General features: G+C 36.5%; 2 pseudogenes; one reads left to right on the plus strand and one right to left on the minus strand.

Moving 5' to 3' along the window:
- Window positions 1-241: 241 nt before the first annotated feature.
- Window positions 242-12,945, minus strand: LOC120131191 (annotated as a pseudogene).
- Window positions 12,946-15,066: 2,121 nt separating this feature from the next.
- LOC120131144 lies at window positions 15,067-16,026 on the plus strand (annotated as a pseudogene).
- The last annotated feature ends 236 nt before the right edge of the window (window positions 16,027-16,262 follow it).

A 16,262-nucleotide genomic window follows, 5' to 3' on the forward strand; every position in this document is an offset into this window, starting at 1 on the left:
AAATACTAAATTATTAATTGATAATTATTATTTACTACACTAAAAAACTAAACCCTAATTTATTAATGAGCGTAAGTGAAGCAACTAGTTTTTTAACGAACACGAGTTGAACACTGCCCAACTTGCGATCTACTCACTCGATAAGGAGCCCTATATATATCCATTGAAGCCAGAGAAGAGGCAGAGTAAATTTTCTGCATTGATGTAGGATAAAGATTGTGTTCGGTCTATGAGATTGTGCTTCAACAACATGGAAACATCGATCCATTAACATGTTCCCTTCCTGTCCATTACCATTTGATAAACAATTAACAAAAGATTCATAAAAAAAATTACCAACCCCTTCAAATTTATCACTGAAAAGTCCCATTCTGTTCTATTTCTGTACAACTTACAACAAAGGGGGGCATGTAGTTCTATACTGTTTTTAATTCCGCCTTGTGTGTGTGTGTGGGTTGGGGTGGGGGGGGACACCGGGAACCTTTCATATCGCCAAAGTTCCTTCGGAAACATTTTCATCAGAAGAATCTGGCAGTTGAGTTTTGGATTTACTCGTGACTCGAGAAAATCCATAACCAAGAGAGCTTCCGCTAGCTTGGCATAGCTGTGAAAATGAAAACACTTGCGAATTATGATAAAAACAAACCTCGAGATTTTAGGTATGAATATATATCAACTTTCAATCTTAAGAAGTGGTGATTTTAAATTTTCAGCTGGGTGTAGGGTCATAGGAAGTACCTCTGTTAGCTCTGCAAGATGGCGGGACCTGAATTCATTGATTGTTGCTGCAATCTCGGATGTGGGCAGTTTAGCCTACGTAAAGAAACGCAAAAAGGAAAGACTTGGATGTTTTAAGATATCAATATGATTAATAAAATAACAGAATATAAACCGAATCATAAGTTTTGCAGATGAAAAACAAATTAAACTCCCCAGCCTTAATCATATTAGTAAGTTTCCAAAGCAAGAGTTGCAATTCCAAATCACAATCCCTTGCCAAGGGAAAGCAAAAGGAAACAAGGGCCTCATGATACAAGACATGATCTATCATACCTGCGCAAGAACAGCAGCTGCCAACTGCAGACTCGGTTCCAAGGTTTCTGGCACAACCTGTGCTCAACAAGCAAGAGTGAAGAGTAAGGAAAAACCAGAAGAAAAACACTAGGAGGAAAATTTAGAAGTTATCAGAATAATACAGCCGTAGCCCAGCTTTCTCCAAATTAAGGCCATGACCAACATCAGAGCACGGACAAACGTTTCACATTAGGGAAATACTTGCTCAGAGCCCAAACAGTTCTATAATTGGCACCAGGGGTATCCAAGGTTATTGCAGCAGCGCAAGCTCTTTCAGCACCTACTTTATGGAGGACCTAATTACCAGTATAAAGGAAGTCAAATAGTGATCTACGAGTTGGCTTATTTCAAACTAATTTTGCTTACCTCCCGACTACCAGCATCTCCAAAATAAACAGGAATGTCCAGGGCACGCCCCATTGCCACCCTATCACTGAATGACAACTTTTAGCATCTACCATTATTGAATGATGAACTTTAGATATCTGCTAATTTGTAATGTCTACCATTAATGAAAAAACTATTACTTTATTGCCATTCAGAAATGAACCAGCCTAAGTCCATGGATTCTTAGCTTCTTCAGGAAAAATGTCATTCATATATTAGGCAAAAATGACTGTTTTGCATTAGCAAAAAAAAAAAAAACGGGGAAATAGGGCTACCCTTACAAATGTATAACAGTGGTGTTATTTCAATGGAAAATGACATCTATGTGAAGACATTTAGAACCTATTTTTCTCATTTTTCTTCTTTGGAAAAGCATTCAAAGAAAGAGATGCCAGGTTCTCCACTACGGAGCCAACTTTCTCATATATACATCAGCCTCTCTAGCTCATAATCAAATACACATATTCTGTTAGTGGACGATTACACCAATACATTGGATAAAATAGAAATGAAAAACTCATGTGTGAGTCATCATACAGACAAGTATCTTGGAGGAATTAAATTGGAAAACATAAGGACCTATACCCTAGGTTAAGATGGAGTTAGATGTTTGCAAAATCATAAACACTGCGTTTGACAACTATTGACGTTTTTCATTTTTTTTAAAAAGAGCAAATAATTCATTCAAATAAATTGTGTTACCTCCTCACATCAAGAGCAACAATGGAAATTAGGCGTTCTGAGAGAAGCTGAGCTATGATCTGAAAACACCCAAAGAAAAGGAGAAAATATGACAATTATAAACCTATGTTCATTATTAACCAATTAGAGAGGAGGTTCATCAGATTCACATTTTCGGACTTATTTTTCAAATTCAAGGGTGTAAATAGATAAGCACCTGGCCAACACGCCCAAAGCCACAAATGATATATGATCTTGCAAATCATCAGTCTAAAATATACAAATCAGAGAAAGATTAGTAAGTAATCCACTACATCAGAAATCAGATTTCACATATTGAAAAGAGATTTACTGCATAGATACTTTATATTCCCTCCAATATTTACTATCTAATCATAATCACTCCAAATGACTTCTATTGCAAAATTAATGACGCTTCTTCCCATATCTCTTGGGGATCCATATATCACCTAAATGCATTACACTTTCCTTATTTAGTTGTTACAACCTCAAAATGTAACAAAACATGGAGTTCACTCCAAAGAACCATGGGAAGGCCTGCTTTAGTTATTTACTAACTACTGAGGGGGAAACTAAAACTCATAACCTAAATTTAGACATGTTACCTCCTCTCAACTGGCAATAAACTTCGAACATCATGCTGCTCAAAACGAGAGGCAATTAACTGGCCTCCAGCAGCAAGCCATGGTGTGAGGGCCATTGAAATCCCCACAACAGGAACAACAATGAGGATAGCTGCGAAGACATTATTCCCTGCCAAAAAAACCCATTAATACTTGCATAAGCAATAAAACTCCATTATTAGCACTTGGAAGTTGGATTTCAATATTAAAAGAACGATGATCCCATTGATTTGTAGCAAAGAGTGCCCATTTACCTAAGATATACGATACAACAAATGAATATCCAAATTATAACAGAACAAACCTTACACTGAAAAAAAATCAAAATTAAAACCCAATAGCCCAAAGGTTACCAAATGCAAGATAAACTATTAGATGCGGATGAGATAATTTGAGACTAATGATTCAGCCATAGAAAGCTACCTGATTAACAGCTTCACCGAAAGCCACAATGCAAATTCTCCTCTGGGGCCAGAAGACCAACCCTTATGGCAGATATGATTGAAATACCAAAAAAGGGCTACCCTTACAAATGTATAACAGTGGTGTTATTTCAATGGAAAATGACATCTATGTGAAGACATTTAGAACCTATTTTTCTCATTTTTCTTCTTTGGAAAAGCATTCAAAGAAAGAGATGCCAGGTTCTCCACTACGGAGCCAACTTTCTCATATATACATCAGCCTCTCTAGCTCATAATCAAATACACATATTCTGTTAGTGGACGATTACACCAATACATTGGATAAAATAGAAATGAAAAACTCATGTGTGAGTCATCATACAGACAAGTATCTTGGAGGAATTAAATTGGAAAACATAAGGACCTATACCCTAGGTTAAGATGGAGTTAGATGTTTGCAAAATCATAAACACTGCGTTTGACAACTATTGACGTTTTTCATTTTTTTTAAAAAGAGCAAATAATTCATTCAAATAAATTGTGTTACCTCCTCACATCAAGAGCAACAAATGGAATTAGGCGTTCTGAGAGAAGCTGAGCTATGATCTGAAAACACCCAAAGAAAAGGAGAAAATATGACAATTATAAACATATGTTCATTATTAACCAATTAGAGAGGAGGTTCATCAGATTCACATTTTCGGACTTATTTTTCAAATTCAAGGGTGTAAATAGATAAGCACCTGGCCAACACGCCCAAAGCCACAAATGATAATATGATCTTGCAAATCATCAGTCTGGAAATAATACAAATCAGAGAAAGATTAGTAAGTAATCCAACTACATCAGAAATCAGATTTTCACATATTGAAAAGAGATTTACTGCATACAGATACTTTATATTCCCTCCAATATTTACTATCTAATCATAATCACTCCAAATGACTTCTATTGCAAAATTAATGACGCCTTCTTCCCATATCTTCTTGGGGATCCATATATCACCTAAATGCATTACACTTTCCTTATTTAGTTGTTACAACCTCAAAATGTAACAAAACATGGAGTTCACTCCAAAGAACCATGGGAAGGCCTGCTTTAGTTATTTACTAACTACTGAGGGGGGAAACTAAAACTCATAACCTAAATTTAGACATGTTACCTCACTCTCAACTGGCAATAAACTTCGAACATCATGCTGCTCAAAACGAGAGGCAATTAACTGGCCTCCAGCAGCAAGCCATGGTGTGAGGGCCATTGAAATCCCCACAACAAGGAACAACAATGAGGATAGCTGCGAAGACATTATTCCCTGCCAAAAAAACCCATTAATACTTGCATAAGCAATAAAAACTCCATTATTAGCACTTGGAAGTTGGATTTCAATATTAAAAGAACGATGATCCCATTGATTTGTAGCAAAGAGTGCCCATTTACCTAAGATATACGATACAACTAATGAATATCCCAAATTATAACAGAACAAACCTTACACTGAAAAAAATCAAAATTAAAACCCAATAGCCCAAAAGGTTACCAAATGCAAGATAAACTATTAGATGCGGATGAGATAATTTTGAGACTAACTGATGTCAGCCAATAGAAAGCTACCTGATTAACAGCTTCACCGAAAGCCACAAATGCAAATTCTCCACCTGGGGCCAGAAGAAGACCAACCCTTATGGCAGATATGATTGAAATACCAAAAAGTTTCCCAACAACTGCCACCAACACAGTCTTTCCACCAAGTAAGAGTGCTAATGTCCCCGCAATGACAGGAAAATTTGACACAAGAAGCTTTGGGTCAATGGACATGCCAACCTGAAAAGTCAAATTGTCAATAATTGCATATACTTGACCATCAACATATGGCAGTACCAATAACCTAAAACTAGCTAATTAAGCAAGTGTTGTCATTCTCCAAACTCAGTAATGTAATAAATAATATGAAGACTTTATCCAACCACCACTCTCAGTTCCTTGGCTAAGGGCATCTCCAATGCTGCGCCAGAAGTGAAGAATTTCTCCACTGTGGAGAAATTAAAGCCTCCAGCCCATCTCCACAATCATCTCTAGTGTGGAGAATCGCTACAGTCCGCGCCACATATGGCGCGGTACTGTAGCATATGCTACATTTCCTTTTTTTTTTAAATTAAATTAGATTAAATTATAATATAAATAAAAATACATTGAAATTAGATATATAAACATACTATTTTTTTTGTAATTTTTCTGATTTTTTGTATTTTTTGTGATTTTTTAAAATTCAAATAGATTAATTTGCAAGATAGATAAAAATACATTGAAATTAGATAAATAAACATACTAATTTTTTTTGTAATTTTTCTGATTTTTTGTATTTTTTCTGATTTTTTTAAATTCAAATAGATATTTATTAGAAATGTATATGTTTTATTTTATATTTGTAAAATCAATATTATAATAGTTAAATATTATGAATAAAGTAGAGTTAGTGGTAATGTAGAGATAACGCTGGAGATGAATTACTGTTTCATCTCTAGAGTAGAGATAGAGATGCGCTAGAGTAGAGATAAGCATTGGAGATGACCTAAGGAAGTTGATGAAGAACCTTGATTCGAAGAGGTCCGGGATGTTGGAGTTGGTCCCCAGACAGCTTGTAATGGGGTAGCAGTGCATGCTTCAATTTGTCCGAGGAGTGGCACTTTGAATGTTTTGGAGGTAGATTATAGGGAGCACGTGGTTCCCGAGTTGGAGTGTTCTGCTGCTATCGAAGTTCATGCACACAATGTGTTGGAGGGTTGTGCTGCTCTCGATAGTAATGCGCACAATAAGTCTATTTTGTGTATTGAGGGCCCAAAGACCAAGGCTAGTGACGTGAGTATGGGTATTGTGGCTTTAAATAAAGAGAGGAATATTTCCATTGATTCAAGTGGAAAAGTCTTGTGTAGGGAGAACGTGGGATCTGAGGTGGAGGTGTGCGCTGTCAACGCGCATGCTGTCCCAAACGTGCCTAAAGAAAGGCTGTCGAAAAAGGGCATTGTGCCTTGCATGGGCGTGGTGGTTCACGAAAAGAGAGGGGCAGAAGAAGACAGCAGGAAAAGTTGTGAGCCTGCACGTGTTTTTGAGGGAAAGAAGGATTATTCTATTCATTTCCCCATGTTGGATGGACGTGTAGATTCAAAGGTGGTGAAGGATGAGTTTAATGTGGGCCTCACAAATAAGTGTGCATTCAAAAGATCTAAGGATTTTTTAATTGATTTCCCCATTTTGGAAGGGCGTCAGAAACTTAGAGCTTTGGAGGAGAGAAATGCTATATTTAGCTCTCCTAATTTTCTATGAAAAATTTTCGGCTCACCAAAAGCCTCGTTAAAGTCGAAGCAAAAGGACTCAGAGGAATGCATCGGGGGAGGTGATCTTCAAGGCTTTAAAGTGGTTTTGATCGGAACATTATGGCTGTAGTGTTAGATTCTGGATTATGGATTGTATAACCTGTTTTATTTGGCGTCTTTTTTAGCAGTATTGTGTTGTATTTTCGGGCCAAATTTTGGCTTTATGTCTGGTTAGTATTTTAGAGCTGTTGGTAGATGTGTATTTGGCAGCAAGGTATGGGCAGGGATTGGGATTGCTAGGTGGAGGATGGGCATCAGCCCCGGTTTGTGTTCTCGTGGAGCAGCAGGGCATGGGAAATGGGGAATCAAACTGCACGTGGGATGCAGGGATGCTGGACTGTTGGGGCGCAGTAAACATGGTATGGGCATCTGCCACCTTCACGTGGGTGGCATAAGCATTAGCTTGGGCAGAATTAAAAATGTTTACTGGGTGTTGTTTGGTATGTTTCGGGTTATTTGTAAGGGGTTTGTTGTTTTTAAACGTTATGTAATCTTTTGGTATTAATGAATTTTGAGGCACTCTTTTCCTCCCTCCGCTGACTAAGGAACACGATTGGTGTTCCGTTAATCAGAGGGGGGGTTTTAATGAGGCCTACACTTCCTATAAAAAAAAAAGAGAAATTCAATAAACATCTGGTCATCTAACGTGGAGATGCCAGCAAAAAATACCAACCGTCATGAAGAAGAGACCCAATAAGAGGCACGGTATGGAGCAATATCTGATTCAACCTGCAAAGAAAATTCAGTCTCTGCAAGAAGCAAACCAGCTAGAAATGCCCCCAATGCCATGGAAAGTCCAGCCTGTTCAACCAGGAGTAAAAGGAAAAGGATTTAAGATATTATTACTACTACAAAAGAAAAAGAAAACCAAGAATGAGAATGTATAGATTTTGTACCCTAGCAGTAAGCAGACTAGTCCCAAGAATGACAAGGAGGGTATTGGCAGAGAATATTCTGCATTTTGATTTCTGCTATTTGCTTATAGATTGGTCGAAGCAACTGCAAAGTACACAAAAATCAGCACCTGCTGCGTTTCTGAAGCATTGCTCATTTTCAGAATCAAGCACAGGTATGAACAACCTTGGTAAATTCAGAACATTGACTATAAATTGCTTCTATGAGTCAACACTATCAGACTATTAGATGCATTTATTATATGTATAACGAACCTCTCACATACTATCAGCTAATTCCACACAATGTTACTACATTCATCCAACCAGGTTATATTGATTACTCTTAATCGATAACTTTCAAAGTTTCTCAGTCTAATATTAGATGATAAATTAATTCAAATACTACAGGATAAATTAAGATAAGGTAAAACAATAAAAAAAATACTGTCTGAGTCCTTTACGAGTCTCTTAAGATATAAACTTACCAACCGCCCCCCAGCAATAATTGCAGCGATGGCACTGCTGCCTAACAGCAGCCAGTCAAGAGCTTCTGCAATGGCTCTAAAACCAATCTGAAAACCAAATATTATATATTTACATTACTGAAAGTGCCAATATTAAACATAGAATTCCAGCAGTGATTACAAGAATATAGCAGATAAACGGGAAAGGCACATGCTCCCTTAAAACAAACTAGTGGAGTCTGCTGCAAAGAAATAAGCATAAACAAAAATTAAGAAACCCCAAGGAGATGAAGGGACAGGCAGCTTTCTATTATAGAAGCTTAGGAAAATCACTCATCAAAACCTGAGCCCAAAGAGAACTTTATGGTGATTCTTCAAGAAAACATTACAGCTTTTGCAAGTATTAAAACAACGAATCTAGATGTAAATGGCATAATATAAAAGCAATACCGATTAGGATATTAAAGGTGAAATGAACGATAAAAAGGAAAAACAAAGGAAACCCCCCGTATTTATTAGAATTTAGAAGATCTTACCCCTCCTTTAGATGAATTTGGTGAGATAAGAGGTATGAGTATAAGCAAAACAACAACAGCCAAATCCTGGAAAGAAGAGATATTAATCAATAAAAAACCGCAACCAAAATCATCTAAATGCCCCAGTATAATTAGAAACACTAACAAGGGAGAATTCCAAACACACATCAAGTTGGTATTATTATAATTGTCCTAATTGCTAATTTAGTCTGATCATTCATGAAACATTTTGAGCACTATGAGAGCAAGATAGCTTAAGTGAATGGACAATTACCATTTGTGTTGAGTAGATAACTAATTTCATCTTTTGCTTACTTCAACAGCAAATATGTCAGTTTAAAACAGGAATATAAGGGAAAAGATTTAAATAATAGTAAGAAAAAGATGACAGAAAAAAGTAAAGGAACACGCGTATCAGTTATCAAGATGTTCATTAGTACAACTGCATGAAGAACTACTATCACTGACTGCAAAATTCAATTTATAACAAAATGCCTCCTGAAGTCAATCCCTTTTCTCAAGATCCTAGGACAACCTGAAAAAGTAGGACTGAAAATGTAGCACGTCCATGGCGCGAAGTACTCTCACCTCTCTCCTGTAATACCTGCAAATGTAGACAATATCACTTATACGTGCGCAGAATGGAGCCATGAGGTTTTCATCTTTTGTGGTAGACATGTTATGGTAAGAAAAAACCATAAAAATAAAACAAATGAAAAAGTCGGATAAAATCAGGTCACAGGCATACTATATTAGACCTATTAGGAGGATTTGTGAAGACAATGGCAAGAATCCAAGTTCTCTTCTAATTTCCAGAGAGGGATATAAGATTTGAATCTTTTGCATTAGCAAGCTTGCTATATTTTTTACCCTTTTCCAGGAAGTACACGAGTATTACTAATAATGCAATGTCAAAATTAATGGCATGTGAAGCAAAATGTGCCTATGTTAATTACCTGCAAGACAACAGCAGTTGAAGATAATGCCAGGCCATTCCCAATCACAATTGCAGCTGGACCAGGCTGCCCAGCAACAAAATGAGCAACCAGGCCAACCACAACTGCGGTCAAAAGGACCTGTATCATATTAGAGTATAAGTTGAAATAACTACTAAAACACAAGTGACAATAACAGAATTTATTTTCTCAATCACCTGAGCAGAGCCTAATCCAAAAACATATTTCTTCATGGAACTTAACCTTTCAACAGATAACTGCAAAAGGTAAAAAATAGATAAAAGTTTGATATCATCTAATAATTATGCAAATTCAATGTAAATCTGCAACTATGGATATAAAAAATAAACTCCACCTCAAGGCCAATATTGAATAGCAAGAAAACAACTCCAAATTCAGCAATTGCTTTGGTCCCATGCACATGACGGATTATGGAAAGGCCATAAGGTCCAATCAAGATACCAGCAGCCAAATATCCAAGAACAGGACTGCCTAAAAAATGGACCAGATAGAAGAATAATATCAGCACATATAAAATTCCCAAAGGAGAAAGGAAAAAGGGAAAATAATGATGAGTAAGAAAGCAAAAAAATGTTTACTCCAGACTATGAGGAAATACCATAAAAAGCAAAAAGAGAATTCAAACATGAGCTCCAAAAGTCTTCACAAAGGTTCATAATGGACAAAAAGATCACGTGTTTTTAAAGAATGCCGACTCAATGCAACACACTGAAATGAGCTAATGGGTAGAGAGTTAATCACCTCCAGGAATTTTCTGAAATATAGGCACAAATATTACACTTGCAAGAAGTAACCACAACACATCAAAGAGAGAGGCCTCCTCCTCATTCATCTGGGAAATTCAAAGATTGAAATAAGCTTCTGTCAAGCTGCTATATACAGTACAATTACGATCACAAGAAACATATGAAAACTAAATAAATGGTGTAGGATTACATACCTCTTGATGTGGAAGCAACGCGACTAGCTCTTTTAGCTTTTTAGGAATTTTCTGTACTTGTTGGATTAGAGGTTTTGCATTTGAGGAAACATCTTCTACACTAGTGGTTATGACATCTGGCTGATGCATCAGCCGAGCTCTCCTCTCTGCCTGATTAGCATAGAAGGCAACCCTGTGATCAAACATGGGCAATCATGTTCCAAGCATCAAATTTATGAAAAAGGAAACAAACTGATAAAACAGAAACTTAATAAATGGTTCTTTTCAAGAATAGTTGATTTATCGTTTGCATTATACTCGAGCAGTGAATTTTCTAGATCTAAACTTTTCCAAGTGAAGAATAAATGGACATAGCATTCCATAAAAACACAACTATTTAAAAAGTTTGCATAAGAGGTTACAGATAGCCTAACATGCCATTTCAGTCATGAAGGAGAAATAAAAAATGCTCAGCAAAGACATATACAGGAATTTTACAAGAAGTGATATGACTAAATTAATAACAGTGAGGTAGAAATATTCAAAAGCATACCCAGCTCCCAAGAGCAGTACTCCTACAATCAATTTAGGAAAATGTTTCCTTGCAGACTCCGAAAGACTCTGGGCAATTGATGATGGTGTGAACTCTGTCCCATCATCGGTGAAGGAAAAAAGACGCAGGGAAGAAACGTGAAGATTTCTTCAACAATGACTTTGAGGAATTAGGGTGCCGTCTCCCTTGTCAGCTCCTTCTGAGATTCCGGCTTCTTCAGTTGAACGCTTTTTGACTTTTCTGCTTCAATTTCAGTTTCTTTTGGAGAATCTGAACTCAGTATTCCATTCTCATGATCACTCAGATCGTCATATTGTTTGAGATCTTCAGAACTTATTCTCGCTTTACCAGATAAGATGTCTGCTTTAGGCTCAGCAACCACTAAATCACCAGTAACCGGAGCATCCCTTTCTCTTTCAGCAATAACGTCACTAGGACCCCCTGGACTGATCTCTTCCTCAACAACAGTCTCTGCAGCTAAATCCTGCCCCTGGGCAGCTCCAGTGGTGTCAACGGTCAAATTAAAAGAGACTTTTCAGCTCTTTGCAGTGCTATCTCTGCATCGCTCACATGCTGTGTAGCCTCCAATTCAAAAGCAACAGCTTGCTCAGCTAAAAGCATGATGTTTGCCACATCTTCCTCAGCTTTCAACGCATCCATCTGTGCTTTCTCTGCAACCCTATTCAATCTATCTGCTTCTTTCTGCAACTCCTCCTTTTTATGCTGCAATTGCCTTAACTCTGCTTCACAATTTGCCAACTTCTCCAGACATTCTCTAATTTCATATTCTGCTGCCAATGATGTTCCATTATCTTCCCTAACATCAATTTCCACGTTACTCTCTCCAGAACTGTCTCTTGTCACCTGAAGCCTTGCCTCAGCTAAAGATAGTGCCATTGTTGCTTTTCGAACAGCCTCTTTAGCAATGCACTCATCATTCACAACATATGAATCATATTAAGTGTGATATTAACATCATTCCAAGCGTTGGCTGCTTCATCCTTCAAAGCTATAGCAGCTTCTGATACTTTCTGAGCCTTTTCCTCAAACATCCTACTGTTAAGACGTGCCACTTCCAGTTCCTTCATTGCCTTCTGCAACAACTCCCTCAACTCATCCACACTAGGTGTTTACTTCACCATTTCTCTCTTCTCCCAAACCATTGCTTGAACTCCCATCACTACTCTCAAGGAATTCAACATTCCGACCATTCCCATCAGCTATCGAATCATTACCTTGGCAACGTAACCTAACTCCTCTTAGTTTCGACACATCATGTAAGCTGTAAAACAAAGATTTACTAGACGTACTGCACAAATGACTATTAAACTTCTCCCTGAAAACCAAATTTAAACTTAAACAACCACCATACACCATACTTTCCTCATTTTCTTCAGGGACTGAGCCTTTGATCCAATATTGAGATTAAGAAAATTGTAACCGAGATTCCTACACTTAGACCTAGGACATAACCGATCCAGTATCCTATAACTAGTACCTTCACCAGCATGAAAGATCGTTAGACGGTTAAAACTACAAGCAAAATCCATTTTTCTTGGCCACACCTATCTTTATTCTTGGAAACGCATTTCAAGAACTCTCATAGATCTTTTATCGAACACCTGGATAAAGAAAATCCACGCTAGTAACCTAGAACATCAAACCAGAACACACTGTATAGTTTATACTCATCCAAAGGACATATACATATTATAGATATCATACTCAATAATAGTCGATAAGTAAAAATAAATAGAGAGTAAACAAACCGATCGAAGAATAGGCGGAAATGTAGGAGAAAAGCGGTGTTTGGGAAAAACTTAGAACAAAATGAGCAGAAACCGACACAGCTGATAAACAAATCAACGTGGCTCTTCTTGCTTCTATTTTTCCTTTTCAATTATTATTAAATTCACGAACTTACTTTTACTTGCTCTTCATTTCTTAATTTTCCCTCTCTATATTTTTTCTGTTTGGGAAGTAGGAAAGAGAAGGGAATATACACGAAGATATTAGATGATTGGCGGATATATTTTTGTATTTTTGAAAAATAAGGTTAAATTTTTTATTTAGTCATTAACTATAAAATTGATTTTATCATGGCCATTAAAAAAAATATTCATTAGATCATTAAATTTCATTTTGGTATAGTTAAGTTATGGTTAACAGCACGAACCAATCATCTCGATGATAAAAAAATTGTTGATATTTTTTTAACATCGCGAGTTCGAGCCCTAGAATATTATAAGTGTGAGCATTTAATATCAAATGGTTACACATTCGCTAACACTATCTTATATGTCGACTCCAACATGTCATTTGTGAGAATCTCTATCATCAATATCGTTTTCATCAAATTGTCCAGCTCGAATGCATTATTCTACCCATTTCATTCAAATTTTATATTGATTGAATAAAATTAATTTATAAGTAAGAAATCAAAGAGAGGGCAACTACTTGGATAAATTCATTTATTGTATAATTTTAAAACTATCGCTCTAACTTTTTCGTTAACTATTTAACGATTAATGATTTAATTGATATTAAATAAAACATCGGAGACCTAATTGATAAAACTTTTGTTTAATGGTCAGAGTAGATTTAATCCTACAGCTTAATGGCTGAACAGATAGTTTACCCAAAATATCAAAACGAGTTTTAATTGTGTAGAATTGGTATTTTGTTTGGTGAATTGATTTATGCCTTTTGGACATACCAGGTGTTATATCATATAAGCAGTCGCATCAGGAGACGCGTGTGAGCTACGCATTCTTTTGTTTCTCAAGTTATGAGGGTACCGGCTTATTCCAGGTGTTATATCATATAAGCAGTCGCATCAGGGGACGCGTGTGAACTACGCATTCTTTGTTTCTCACGTTATGAGGGTGCGCGAGGAGCCGGGACTGAGGTGGCGTTTGGTTCGTTAGAATGTTTATGAGGAAATTTAAATCTGTGAAGGAATTAGAATATGTCAAGAATTAGAATCCAATTTCATATTCTGTTTGGTTGACAAGAAATAAAATTGGAATCCAATTTCATATTCTATTTGGTTCGCAACCATGTCAGATGAATTTGATTTCAGTAATGTAAAATGACAGAATTGTCCTTCTTGTTTTTTTATTTTATTTTAGTTTGTTTTACAACTTACATGTAGTAATATATTATAAAAAATTAAAAAATATTAAATTTTTATTTTATTGATTGATTATTCATTTCAATAAATTATAAAAATCATGCTAATAAACATCGTAAGTTAAAATCATCGCAATCAAAATATGTTAATAAATTATCAAAAGATAGAGCAATATTTCGATACATTCTTCGGAGTATGTTAATTAGTTACAAAAAATATACCAAAAACTATTTTTATTCAACATATAAATTAGAAACCCGACCCGACACGACACAAAATAATAAAAAAATTATTTTTATTCAATAAAAACATTGACTTAGTTGAAAAAATATATATATAGAGGAGTATTATTGTAATTATTCCTAAATATATAAGGTAAAATTATATATTTTTTTGGGTCGGTTCGGTTTTTTTCACCCTAAACTCGAAGAGGGATTCCAATTCCCTTGGAAAACTTGAACCAAACATGGGAAAATGGTAGAATTGGATTCCAATTCCCCAATTCCAAAGGATTCAAACCCCCCAATTCCAAAGGATTCCATAACCAAACGCCACCTGAGAGCCTCATTCTGCACCCTTCTTGTTTCTAATAGCATAGTATTAAATTGCGATAGTAACGTATGATCCTATGGACCAATCATTTATCTTGGAAATGATTACAATCTTGGGTTATTAGTTGGTTGCTCTCATTGTTTGTTAATCCCTTGAAACATACGAACCATTTTTCTCTCGGCTCAATGAGATTCAACAAAATCATTCCAAATTTAGGACATCAACAGCATTCCAAAATTTCTGGACATCCAATCAGCCCTTCAATCACCTGCAACAACAAACACCAGAATGTATATATATATAAATACACCAGTTTTTGTGAAACACAGGATGGGGGCTTTTAAACTGCCCTTCATTTGTCAGAGGTGAATCGACGAACGGAGCAAGCTACTATTTCTCTTGTCCCACAGTTCCTCGGATCTGTACCTCAATAATAAAACATCTTCCGAGGAGTTTCCGAGTTCAACAAAAAAAAATGGCTTTCACCGGGACTTTGGACAAGTGCAAGGCCTGTGACAAGACCGTCTATGTGGTGGATTTGATGACTCTTGAAGGAGTCCCTTATCATAAAACTTGCTTCAGATGCAGCCACTGCAAGGGATACTTCAAGTACCTCAGTTTTCCTTTTAGGATGGTTATTTATTATTTTTTTCAAATTGTTTGTATTGTAGTTATATATATATGATTAAAGATTTGAGTTTGACATTTATGGTCATTGACAGATGAGCACTTATTCCTGGATGGATGGAGTGCTGTACTGCAAGACTCATTTTGAACAAACTTTTCAAGGAATCTGGCAATTTCAGCAAGAATTTTCAATCAGGTAAAAGCTCCATTTTTACGTGCTTTCACTTCCTTCCCCTCATTCCTGTATGGCTACGGCTAACTACAATGATCTTCTTTGATGATCACTTTTGCAGGGAAAACTGAGAGGGGTGAACATGTATGTCTTTCTTCCTTTATGATGTACATATGTGTAGTGCTACTATATAGACACATATAAGTTTTATCTTTCCAATAGATTATTATTATTACACAGTTTTTTGCAATATGTGGCAGAATAGGACTCCTAGCAAACTTTCATCCATGTTTTCTGGAACCCAGACAAGTGTGCAGCTTGCGACAAAACGGTGTACCCGTTGGAAAAGGTTACCATGGAAGGTGAATGCTACCACCAGATGTTTTAGGTGTGCCCACGGAGGCTGTCCTCTGACACTCTTCGTATGCCGCCCTCGATGGTGTCCTGTATTGCAAGCATCACTTTGCTCAGCTTTTCATGGTGAAAGGAAACTACAACCATGTTCTTCAAGCAGCTACACACAGGAGGAACTCCTCCACGTCATCGACCGACCTTACTGAAACTCTAGCCACACGAGAGGAAACCGCTGATGATGATGAAGACCAATCCAAAGAGGCATCCGATGATTAAACACACCGTTGGTTTTATGATTTCCCTACCATAATGCTTTAAGAGCTTCTGCAACTAACTTTTTTGATCGGTTTTTGGATTTGATTTATTTACTTTTATGTATTTTGATGATACAGGCAACATGCATGATCAATTCGTAATATATACTTTGTATAATACCCTGAATTCCCCCCCCCCCTAGATTTTACATGCAAAGTGGGACATATATAGAGTTCACAAAACAAAATTCATTATCGAAAGAA

This window comes from Hibiscus syriacus, unplaced genomic scaffold (genome assembly GCF_006381635.1).
Source record: "Hibiscus syriacus cultivar Baekdansim isolate YM2019G1 unplaced genomic scaffold, ASM638163v2 tig00110549_pilon, whole genome shotgun sequence".
Taxonomy (NCBI): domain Eukaryota; kingdom Viridiplantae; phylum Streptophyta; class Magnoliopsida; order Malvales; family Malvaceae; genus Hibiscus; species Hibiscus syriacus.